Source organism: Capra hircus, chromosome 12, assembly GCF_001704415.2.
Source record: "Capra hircus breed San Clemente chromosome 12, ASM170441v1, whole genome shotgun sequence".
Lineage (NCBI taxonomy): Eukaryota > Metazoa > Chordata > Mammalia > Artiodactyla > Bovidae > Capra > Capra hircus.
The window spans coordinates 47,378,310-47,390,338 of NC_030819.1; positions in this window are offsets into that span (position 1 = coordinate 47,378,310).

The following is a 12,029-nucleotide window of genomic DNA, read 5'->3' on the forward strand; positions in this document are numbered from 1 at the left end:
ACTACTTTCAGACTTCTCTCCTGTGACAATACAATGAGTCTTCATTTTTTTCAATGAAGGGTAATGTGGCTTTGAGCAGACCTAACTTCAATTTCCCTAAGTAAAAATATTCCTAGAAAGCCTTTTTTAAGACTCAATATTAAGTAAACTTTCTTTTATTTTTTATTTTTTTCTCATTCATGACATTTTCAGTCTCTATGAAAATACTATAATTATAGAATGAACCACTTTATTAACAGTTATTGCTAAGGGCTACAATTTTTATAATCACATTACACAAAGATTATGTCTAATTTTTGATAAAGGTATTAAACAAATTCATATTGCCATTTATGTTTTTACTCATTCATTTTGGACATATATATTAACATAAACAATAAATCTCAATTTAATTGAAAAGGACATCTCACTATTAATGGAAACTAGATGACCAAGAATGCAATACACACATGCTACTACATAATGTAAATATAGAGAAACAACAAGTATTATCTTCTAAAGCAGCAACATAAAAATCTACCAGACAAATTAAATAATACTATCAAGACGTTTTGTGACCAAAAACACACACAAAATGTATATAGAGAAAAATATGTATTTTCATTAAAACAGTAAAAAATAAAGAAATAAAAAGTATGCCATGTAGCAATAATGGTAGGTAGCAGTGTTCCATGAATAGATTAATCCTGCCAGTAAAGTGATATAGAAAAAATGACACTTTATTTTAACAGATTTCATTTACAAATCCAAATGAAAGGAAAAAATTTACCAGAGTTTCTTAAAAATGTTGTATTACTTTCCTGTTGTGACTTTAACAAATTAGAACAAGTATTGTGGCTGAAAATAACATCAGTTCATTATCTTACAATTCTGCTAGTAAGAAGTCATCCAGAAAAGTGTCTTACTGGTTGAAATTAAAATGTCAGCAGGGCTATATGCATTTGTGGAGTCTCTGGTGGGGGGCGGGGGTGAGAATCCATTTCTCTGCTTTTTCCATTTTGTAAAATCTGCCTACATTCCGTGGATTTTGGCCCCTTCCAATGCACTGCAATATTTACCTGCAAAATGTTCAGACTCTCTGCCATAGCCAGTGATATGGAATTGTTTTCTATGTTCTTCTTCTTCTTTTTTTTTAATGATTGTTTTGTCTGCATTGTGCACAGCTTGTGGAATTTCAGTTCCCTGATCAGGGATCCAGCCCAGGCTTGGCAGTGAAAGTACCGATTCTTAACCACTGACTGCCAAGGAATTGTTTGTAATATAAAAAATACTTCAATTCCTGCTTCCCCTGGTGGTTCAGGTGGTAAAGAATCTGCCTACAATACAGGAGACCAGGGGTTCAATCCGCGGGTTGGGAAGATCCACCGGAGTTCAAAATGGCAACCCATTCCGGTATGCTTGCCTGGAGAATTCCACGGGACAGAGAAGCCTGGCTGGCTACAGTCCATGAGGTCACAATGAGCCAGACACTAACTAACAGAGTGACTAACACTTTCACTTTACTTTAATTCAATTCATAGATCATATACAAATATTTCTTCTTACGGAATTCTTGTTAGAAGAGCAAAAAGGATCACCTATTTTCTTATAGAGAACTGAATGTATTTTCTTACATATTCAGTTAATAATATTGGTTAGGATATTCAGTATTCACAGTAATTATTTTCTTCTAATTCCTATTTGACTTGTTTCCTTATAAGTCTCCTATTTTATAATGGTGCAAAGCACCTGCACTTTAAGTGCATAGTAAAAGCATAACTTTTAATTAACTATGTCGTATATTCTATCAAAAACCCAGCGGAGAAAAACAGTATTTAAAGTATACTTTAAAATAATGTTTACACAATTGGGTTTTAACTTAGCCTTTGAACTTAGACTAAGAGTCACTTAAAAAAAATGACTTCTTTATTTGTTCTAAAGTTATTGTTTGGGTACTATTTGTTTCAAAGAATAGCACATTTTAAGCCTTAAGCCTACAAATGTGTTTGGTATATATAAAAACATGTAACTCTAACATTTGAATCCTTTTAGATGGGATTATCTGTCCCTGGCTACACAGTCATGACACCCAGCTGTCAATATCTCAAAACAAGCTACTGTAAGCATTTGTTACCAGGTTAACTCTTGAAGGCATTTGTGTTTTCTTTCCCTTGCCTATTATATTCCTAAATATTACTACAATGAATTGCTATCACTGCTTAAGACTGCTAAAACTTAGTCTTTGCTAAGGATTGATTTTTTTTCCTCCATCAATGTCTTCCAAATGTTTATAGTATCATTAAATTTTTTTGACCAATTATGACTAGACTATGTGTTTTACTAACACTTTATTTTTTATTTTATTAACACTATATTAATATATTATGTGTATTATAAAGCATGCACAAAATGGACATTAAAATATAGATGAATTAACAATATAAGTAGAAATAATATTTATACAGTACCCCAGTATGAATATCATTATTCTAGATATTATCTTTTCATTTCTTGTACCTAATGGCTAGTGAGAAACCTCGAGACCATGATGATGCCCACTGAAATAAATCTTATTGACTTGATGTTGTCAGTGTTGGTTGTTTGCTTGAATATTCTTCTCAAGTCTTGTTTTTAATTTATTAAAATATTCCTTTTTGAAAAGGAATGAAGCAGTATAAAATAAACATTCATACATTGGCTAGATTAGTCACATATTTCAGAATGATGATGATCTGTGTGGGCTCAGTCGTGTCTGATTCTTTTCAACCTTATGGACTGAAGACGACTAGGCTCCTCTGTCCATGGGATTTTCGAGGCAAAATTATTTAAGTGCATTGCTATTTCCTCATTCAGGGGCACTTCCTGACCCAGGGACCAAACCATCATCTCTTAAGTCTCCTGCATTGGCAGGCAGGTTCTTTACCACTGAGCCACCCGGGAGGCCCATACATCTCACAATCCTGGAGCTCAAAGAACAATTAGATAAACACTATAATTGCACATGAGAGTAAAATAAGATAAATTTTAAATTATGTTCTCAAGGCCACATTCCTATCTATATATGTCACATCAAATTTAGTACAATATCTTTGATTTTCTTTAGAGCTTCCAACTGGATTTTTATTCTTCAATTGGCTGATACCTTAGGAATAATTTTTGAATACACTCAAACTTGAAAAGACTGCATTCCTTCCAAAATCTAATGGAAACTTTGAAAGCATTCCATTGATGAAATACAGGTCTGTCCTTCTCGTAACATTCTAGGCCAAAATGTACTGTATTATAATCACGCAATTTAGTGGTTCTTCATCAGGGTTACATATTGGACTACTATCCCAGAAGATATTTTCAAACTCAAAATGCCAAGTCCTTTTTTAAGCTGAAAATCACTTGCAGCCTCTTGACATGTGAAAAGAAAATTGAAGGAAAGGAACAGAAAAGAAAGTTTCTCAGAACAATATGTAGACATTTCTACTGAATTGAATACAGAAACCTTAGGTAATGATTAAAAAGCAAAAGTTTAAATTAGTGAAGTTTAAAACCTCACCCTAATTAAAGCAACTATAAAAATTGACAGGCTTTGGTATACATCTGATGTGACCAGAATGCCAGGATGTGTGGTCTTTTATATATAAAGAGTGCTGTATTTACTTTGTCATTTCTCAACACTTAAATGGATTTGATTTTATTTTACCATATCAAGTCCTTAGTTGAATAATAGATTAGAAGTCAAATATGTTTACCATAAGACTTAAATAGTAAAAGATCTTATGAAATCTAAAATGTTCCAGTAATATTAGCATAAATATATATTTGTTTTTCTAGAGACTTGAAACTTGGGCAAGAGATTTAGCCCAATAAGCCCTAATGGCTAAATAACGTAATTGGTGACTCACAAAATGAGACAAGGAAATGAAAATGAATAGCAATAAAATTTTGAATTTTGTACTATTCTTTTCATTTTCTGATCATTGCCAAAACAAAGAAATATGATTTCATAGCTCATACCTGGATAAATAAATAAGAGATAGATAAGTAAATGAATTTGGATTATTATGACATTGCAAAAAATTCTAAAATGATAAAAATTCATTTTCTTTATTTGGACAAATCTGGTAGTTATATTAAAATATTCACTGGGGAACATTTTTCAAAGTTTTACAGTGTCATTTATGTTGTTACACATTCTAGTTTTGAGAGGAAGAATTGCCCTGGAGGAGAAAGCTTTCAGAAAGAAGAGAAGAGGGAACACAAGGACTCAGGGAAAAAAAAAAAGTTTGCAACTGCTCAGAATGATTAGTACAAGAAAAAGGAGGAGGAGACATCTGTTGGTGAAATGATTTTTAGAGATAATTAAGTGCATTCATCCAGAAATAACACATATTATACATCGTTTGCAGGCACACATGGCTTCACTGGAAACAAGAGAGACATTGAAAGGCCCACAAAAATAATCAGCAGCTTTGATCCTATGTCACCAGAATGTCAGTCTTCCCCTTGTGCCCCACCTCAGCCTTCCTCAAACCCTTTCAAGTTCCATAATAGTTTCCATTTCAGGTTATGTTTACTATTTACAGAGGTAAGCTTTATTGGTGAGTATTGTCAGAAAAGTATAGCTTGATCCTTGTGTTCTTTAAGTCGCTTAGATTAATATGTTATTTCAACCTCCTGAAATTTAATTGGATTTCTGGGCATTTCAGAGGTTCATATATAAAGAATATTAGGGTTGAAAATAAATGGATACAGATTTCTTTTAAGCACAAAATAAAGCAATTGATCTGACAGTAACGACCATTCTGAAGACAATAAAAATTAACCTCAGAAATAAAGTTTGTTTTTGTTTGACTTGTTTATTTAATCCTCTTACATAATAAAATGTATGCTTCATATCTCTGTATGTGATTCCTTCGTGTGCAGTTTTAGATATATTCTGCAAAGGGCTAAATGACACTAAATGAAACGTATCACTAAGTGAAGGAAATAAGAAAGAACAAGGTAAGATTTTACATGTATCACTCATTTTGCAAAGAATACAAAAGATTAAGCTGGGTTTTCAAATTTAAATGAATTGAAAAGTTTTAGATCACAAAGAATATAAATAAATAAATAAATAAAATTGGAAAACAATGATTTCTTCTCATTATCTGAGATTAACCATAACATCAAAGTGAACACTACTTCCACAAGTCATTTGATGTTGAAAGGTTTTCCAATATAAGGCCCAAATGAATTTCTAGCTCTCCTATGTCAGCTTTGCTGCTATTATACATTTCCTATCACTTGAGCATTTATCAAAAACTCAGTGATTCTTAAAGAACTATAAGGCCATCTACTTTAAATTTCCTTTTAGTAAGAATGTTTTGGGCTTTCCTGGGGGTTCAATGGTAAAGAATCTGTCTGCTATTCAGGAGCCACAAGGCATGCAGGTTCCATCCCTGGGTCAGGAAGATCTCTTGGAGTAGGGGATGGCAACCCATTCCAGTACTCTTGCCTGGAAAACCCTATGGACAGAGGAGCCTGGAAGACTACAGTCAGTAGGGTGGCAAAGACTCTGACATGACTGAAGCAACTTAGCAAGCATGCAAAAATGCTTTGAACTCCAGATCATTCATCCTCCACAAAATAGAATTAAATAGCAAAATAAAACATTGTACATTATGGAAAATCCCAAGGTGGGATGCTTCTATAGTTGATAAATTTATCAGCCTCAAATAGAAACCCAATTTATCTGTTTTTATCTTTTCAGTCTACCATCATTATATGTTAGTGAACCTCATGATTCTAAAATAACTGCCTTTGCTCCAGATGTATAAGAAATGGCCCCTTTGAAAAGCCATAAACATGAGAAGAGGTATGCCCCTTCCTTACACTTCTTTTTATGAGTGAAGATATCTTTCTCAGATGTGTCTAGCATGGTCATATCTTGTAGGCTAGAATCATGTCACATGGACATTCATTCACAAGCTTGTCTCTGGAAAGACAGAATAGAATTACCATGATTGCTTCAGTTCAGTCACTCAGTCATGTCTGACTCTTCAAGGCCTCCCTGTCAATCACCAACTCCTAGAGTTTACTCAGACTCATGTCCATTGAGTAGATGATGCCATCCAACCATCTCATCCTCTTAGACAAATCAAGATCAAATAGCATATGACTTTCTGCTACCTAATCAATATGGGAGCTGAAATGGCAAAGAAAATGTTGGCGGTGCCAGTGGATTAGCACCACAGTGTCTGATATATATTATATTTCTTCCACATCTAGTGAAATAATCATCAGTTTGTTTTTTTTTTTCTTAACAATACTTATTTTGGTAAGAGTCTTATATCCACGTAGAGAAAACAAGTAGCTAAAGAAGAGACCACATCAGAAAGCATTTTTTTTAAATTTTATTTTACATTTTACTTGATGCAGTGGTGTAATTATAACAGGTAATCTATAAAACTTTTTTGAGTGAATGAATAAATTTATAAGTTTTGGTTTTCATTTGTACAATTTTATTCTTAGCTATGACTAATAGGCTTTTATTTATTATTATTTTTTTTACTTGATAAAACTTTTCCTCAAATATATTTTTGGAATGTTTGTTCCTGAGAAGAAAACATTTTAGGGGTAGGAAAGGAAGTGTAAATTCAATTTGCTTCTTATAAAAATAGGAGATATTTTTCAACTATAACTTTTCTAAAATGAAGTATAAAAATATAAACAAAGATGGAACTTGGCTCATTTTAATAGTGTATTCTCTAATTAAAGTAAATCTGAAATAATTTTAAATTAAGTGATATGACATAATTTTGCACAGAAGTTTTCATAGATAATATAAACATCAAATGTTGGGGGATGACTTTTAAGCTTTGTTATTTATCATTAAGCAAAAAGAAAAATATGCTTACAGTAAAAATAAATCTTATATTTCATGTGGATTCTATCATAAAGAAATCCAAACACAGATTAAAAAAATCTGGTACATCTTTCTCATTCTCATGTCCACTATTCGTGTCCAGGTGTTGCTTCTTTAACTTGGACTTTTTACCCCAGCTCTCTTGCCTCTACTCCAGTCTAACAAAGAAAATTCCAGTACTTTGAAATGTAATGTATATATTCAGGCACATCAACTTTGGACTTGAGTGTGCTTACTGACTATATGTTGTCTAGATAGTGAAGAAAAATATCATTGGCCTGATAATCAAGACTTTCCCTAAATTAGGCTAAATCCAGTTTGTTTGTTTGTTTGTTTGTTTCCTTTTTTAGTTATTTTACTTTTTGGTATTCACTCAGAACTCATTCTCTAGTTTAATTGTACATCCACAGTTTCCCAAACGCAAGCTCTGCTTTATCCACTGCCAACATTTTCACTATTTTCAAGATACATCTAAACAGTTATGTTTATTTGGAAAACTTTTCATTATATCTCTCAGTTCAGTTCCGTTCAGTTCACTTACTCAATTGTGTCAGACTCTTTGGGACCCCATGAATTGCAGCACACCAGGCCTCCTTGTCCATCACCAACTCCCTGAGTTCACTCAAACTCATGTCCATCGAGTCGGTGATGACATCCAGCCATCTCATCCTCTGTCGTCCCCTTCTCCTCCTGCCCCCAATCCCTCCAGCATCAGAATCTTTTCCAATGAGGCAACTCTTCGCATGAGGCGGCCAAAGTACTGGAGTTTCAACATTAGCATCATTCCTTCCAAACAAACTTTGGACCGATCTCCTTTAGAATAGACTGGTTGGATCTCCTTGCAGTCCAAGGGACTCTCAAGAGTCTTCTCCAACACCACAGTTCAAAAGCATCAATTCTTCGGCACTCAGCTTTCTTCACAGTCCAACTCTCACATCCATACATGACCACTGGAGAAACCATAACCTTGACTAGATGGACCTTTGTTGGCGAAGTAATGTCTCTGCTTTTGACTATGGTATCTAGGTTGGTCATAACTTTCCTTTCAAGGAGTAAGTGTCTTTTAATTTCATGGCTGAAGTCACCATCTGCAGTGATTTTGGAGCCCCCAAAAATAAAGTCTGACACTGTTTCCACTGTTTCCCCATCTATTTCCCATGAAGTGATGGGACCAGATGCCATGATCTTCATTTTCTGAATGTTGAGCTTTAAGCCAACTTTTTCATTTTCCTCTTTCACTTTCATCAAGAGGCTTTTTAGTTCCTCTTCATTTTCTGCCATAAGGGTGGTGTTATCTGCATATCTGATGTTATTGATATTTCTCCCGGCAATCTTGATTCCAGCTTGTGTTTCTTCCAGCCCAGTGTTTCTCATGATGTACTCTGCATATAACTTAAATAAGCAGGGTGAAAATATACAGTCTTGACATACTCCTCTCCAAATTCGGAATCAGTCCATTTTTCCATGTCTTGTTTTAATTGTTGCTTCTTAATCTGTGTACAGATTTCTCAGGAGGCAGGTCAGGTGTTCTGGTATTCCCATCATCAGAATTTTCCACAATTTATTGTGATCCACACAGTCAAAGGTTTTGGCATAGTCAATAATGCAGAAATAGATGTTTTTCTGGAACTCTGTTGCTTTTTCCATGATCCAGCAGATGTTGGCAATTTGATCTCTGGTTCCTCTGCCTTTTCTAAAACCAGCTTGAACATCTGAAAGTTCATGATTCACGTGTTGCTGAAACCTGGCTTGGAGAATTTTGAGCATTAATTTACTAACGTGTGAGATAGTGCAATTATATCTCTACTGTCATGTATTCTTTCCACCTAATTAATAAACTTTTGTTATTATTTCTTATAAGCTATAGCTCTTACTGAACTGTGTCCCTCCAGCAAAAATATGTCGAAGTTGTAGCTCCAATACTTTGACCACCTGATGCAAAGAGCTGAGTTATTGGAAAAACTGGGAAAGATTGAAGGCAGGAGGAGGAGGGGGCGACAGAGGATGCCATGGTTAAATTGCATCATCAGCTGAATGGATGTGAATTTTAGCAAGCCCTGGCAGTTAATGAAGGACAAATAAGCCTCATCGGTTCACAAAGAGTTGGAAACAACTGACCAACTGTACAACAACAATGAAGATATACTGAAATCCTTAACCCTGGTGCTTCAGAATGTGATCTAATTTGGAAATGCTGTCTTTATAGATGTAATTAATTAAAACTGGATCATACTGGAGTGGTCGACCCTGAATTCATCATGGCTGATGTCCCTAGAAGGAAAGACACAGAAACACAAATGAAGACCAAGACAGAGATTGGAATTATGCCGCTGCAAACAAAAGATTGCTGGTAAACCATCAGAAGAGTGAGGAAGAATTTGCCTACAGGTGTTAGAGGGAGTGTGACCCTACCAGCACCTTGATTTTAGACATTTCACTTCCATAATTTTAAGACAACAGAAGTCTGTTATTTTAATCCACCAGGTATGTGATACGTTGTGAAGGAAGCCTTAGGAAGTTTATAGAGTCACAACATAAGTTTCCTGTCTTGATATGGGTATTATCCCATAAAAATCACATGGCTATCACTTTCCTCCTTCCCTTTTCTATACCTATCTTATTATTCAACACACTAATATAGACTTTACCCTCTTTTTATCATAAATCATATAAAGTCAAGCATTTTCTTTTACCTTAAAAAGTGTTCATTTTTTAAACCTTTTCTGTGTCAATAATGTTGCCTAATACAAAATAAAGTAAAACATCCTGAGACAATTTTATGATCTAACTCTCCTCTTTAGTGAATGGAAATGCTTCAGGCGAACACCTAAAAGTATTTACAAAGTAATCCCTTGTACATTTCCTCTACAAACCATCTGGCATACAAAACATATGCCTCCTGGCAAATAGTGTTTCAAGTACTGCCTAATTTAAAACATACAGATGCATACACAAATATTCAGTCAATTGTATAAATATAAATAATTAGTGACCTAAAATCTTGTTCTGTCTTAACATTTAGAATGCCCAGAGTGATTGGAAAAAGTAAAACAAACAAACAAAACCCAAAAAACAGAATATATATACACACAGTCTAATACATATAAATGAGGTCCATTCTGAGACTGTGTTTATAAGTCCAATTTGTTCATATTCCAACAAAGTTAGCCTAGGTACCCAACTTACACAATTCGTTATACAGTATTGTACTATATTATAGGGGTTCCCTGATGGCTTCAGCAAGTAAAGAATCTGCTTGCCACAGGAGCTGTGGGTTCCATCCCTGGATCAGAAAGATTCTCTGGAGGAAGATTCCCTGGCTCCATATCTGGGTCACTCCAGGATTCTTGCTTGAAAATCCCTATAGACAAATTACCCTGGCTGGCTACAGCACAAAGGGCCTCAAAGAGTTGGACACAACTGAACTATTAAGCATCAGCATACTAATAGGTTTATAATATTTTTCAGACAATACATAAAACAGAAACACAAAAATAAACATTTTTAATCTTACAGTACAGTACCTTGAAAAGTACAGTAGTATAGTATAATAGCTGGCATATAGGGGCTGGCACTGACTGAACAGGCAAGAAGAGTGACTGGAGTGAAGAGAGAAGGTAGGAAATGGTAGAGCTGAAGGATTATCAGCAATAGCAGATGGAGGACAATTTTCAGTTTCACTTATACTTGATATTGGTGGCACAGCTCCTGGTTCCTTGCTGGATTCAGTTCTATGTGTCCTCTTGAGAAACTGACCCAGTGATGTCTGGGAAGTAGCTCTTTTTTCTCATCATAGATGTGGTAGCATTTTGCTGCATTCAGAACAGCTGCTGCAACCCTCCTGTACTGTTCTACCTTCAGGTCCTGTGCCTCAAAAACTTACAGTGCCTCTTAAAAAAAAAAAAAAAAAGCAACTTACTATTTCCTGCTTTGTGGATCTCTTTGGTTCTTCAGTTACTTCTTCCTCTTGTCTCTCTCAGTCCTTTTCTGGGCCTTCAATTCCATAAGATCTTCATTAGTAAGCTTACTGTGTTGCACAGCAAGGAGTTCAATGAAGTTGTCCTATTGCAGATCTAGCTTCAGTTTTTAACACAAAAACATAAACACTAAAGGATGCAAGCGCATGACAGTATATGCCAGACACATGAACTACCCTATGTGAATCAGACATGTGAATGCACCTTCCTATCTTTGAAAATTTGTAACTTGAAGATTAGTATATAGGTGGCTAATTGTGTGTTTGTGTTTGTGTGTGTGTGTATGTGTGTATTGGGTTGGCCAAAATGTCCTTTGGCTTTATATATAAAAATAGAAGACTTTTTTTCAATTTTGTCAAGAATTTTATTGAACAAGGCATTCACCATTTTGTTCCACTACCTTCTGCCATTTTTCAGACAACTTCGTAATTTCAGTTTCCCCAAGTTTTTTTTTTTTTTTTTTTTAATCTTTTTGAGCAAAGAACTGTTGCAGGTGCCTTTTACAGTCTTCCAGGGAATGGAAATTTTGTCTAGTAAGAGAATTTTGTAAGGACCAAAATAAATGGACAACATAAGATGCAATATGTAGTGAATATGGTAAAAAATCAGAATTTCCCAGCCATTTGTAACAGTTTTTGCCTGATCATCAAAGAAACATGAGGTCTTAAAATATCTTGATGGAAAATCATATGTTTTCTGTTGACTAATTCCTTGCTTTTTGTTGAGTGTTGCTTTTAATTGGTATAACTGGGAGCAATATTTTTTGGAATTAATAGTCTTGTTTTCTAGCAGGAGCTCATAGTAGAGGACTCCCTTTCAATCCCATGGGAACTACCATAGTGGCTCAGACCATAAAGTGTCTGCCTGCAATGCGGTAGACCTGGGTTCAATCCCTGGTTTGGCAAGATCCCCTGGAGAAGGAAATGGCAATCCACTCTAGTACTCTTGCCTGGAAAATCCCATGGATGGGGGATCCTGGTAGGCTACAGTCCATGGGATCACAAAGAGTCAGACACGACTAAGTTGGACATGACTAAGCGACTTCACTTAGTTAGCTTTCCAATCCCACAATAAAGACAATGTCACTTTCTTTGGATAAGTACTAGTCTTTGATGTGGTTGATGGTGGTTCATTTTGTTTGTTCTGTGATATTTTCCATTTCACATTATTTC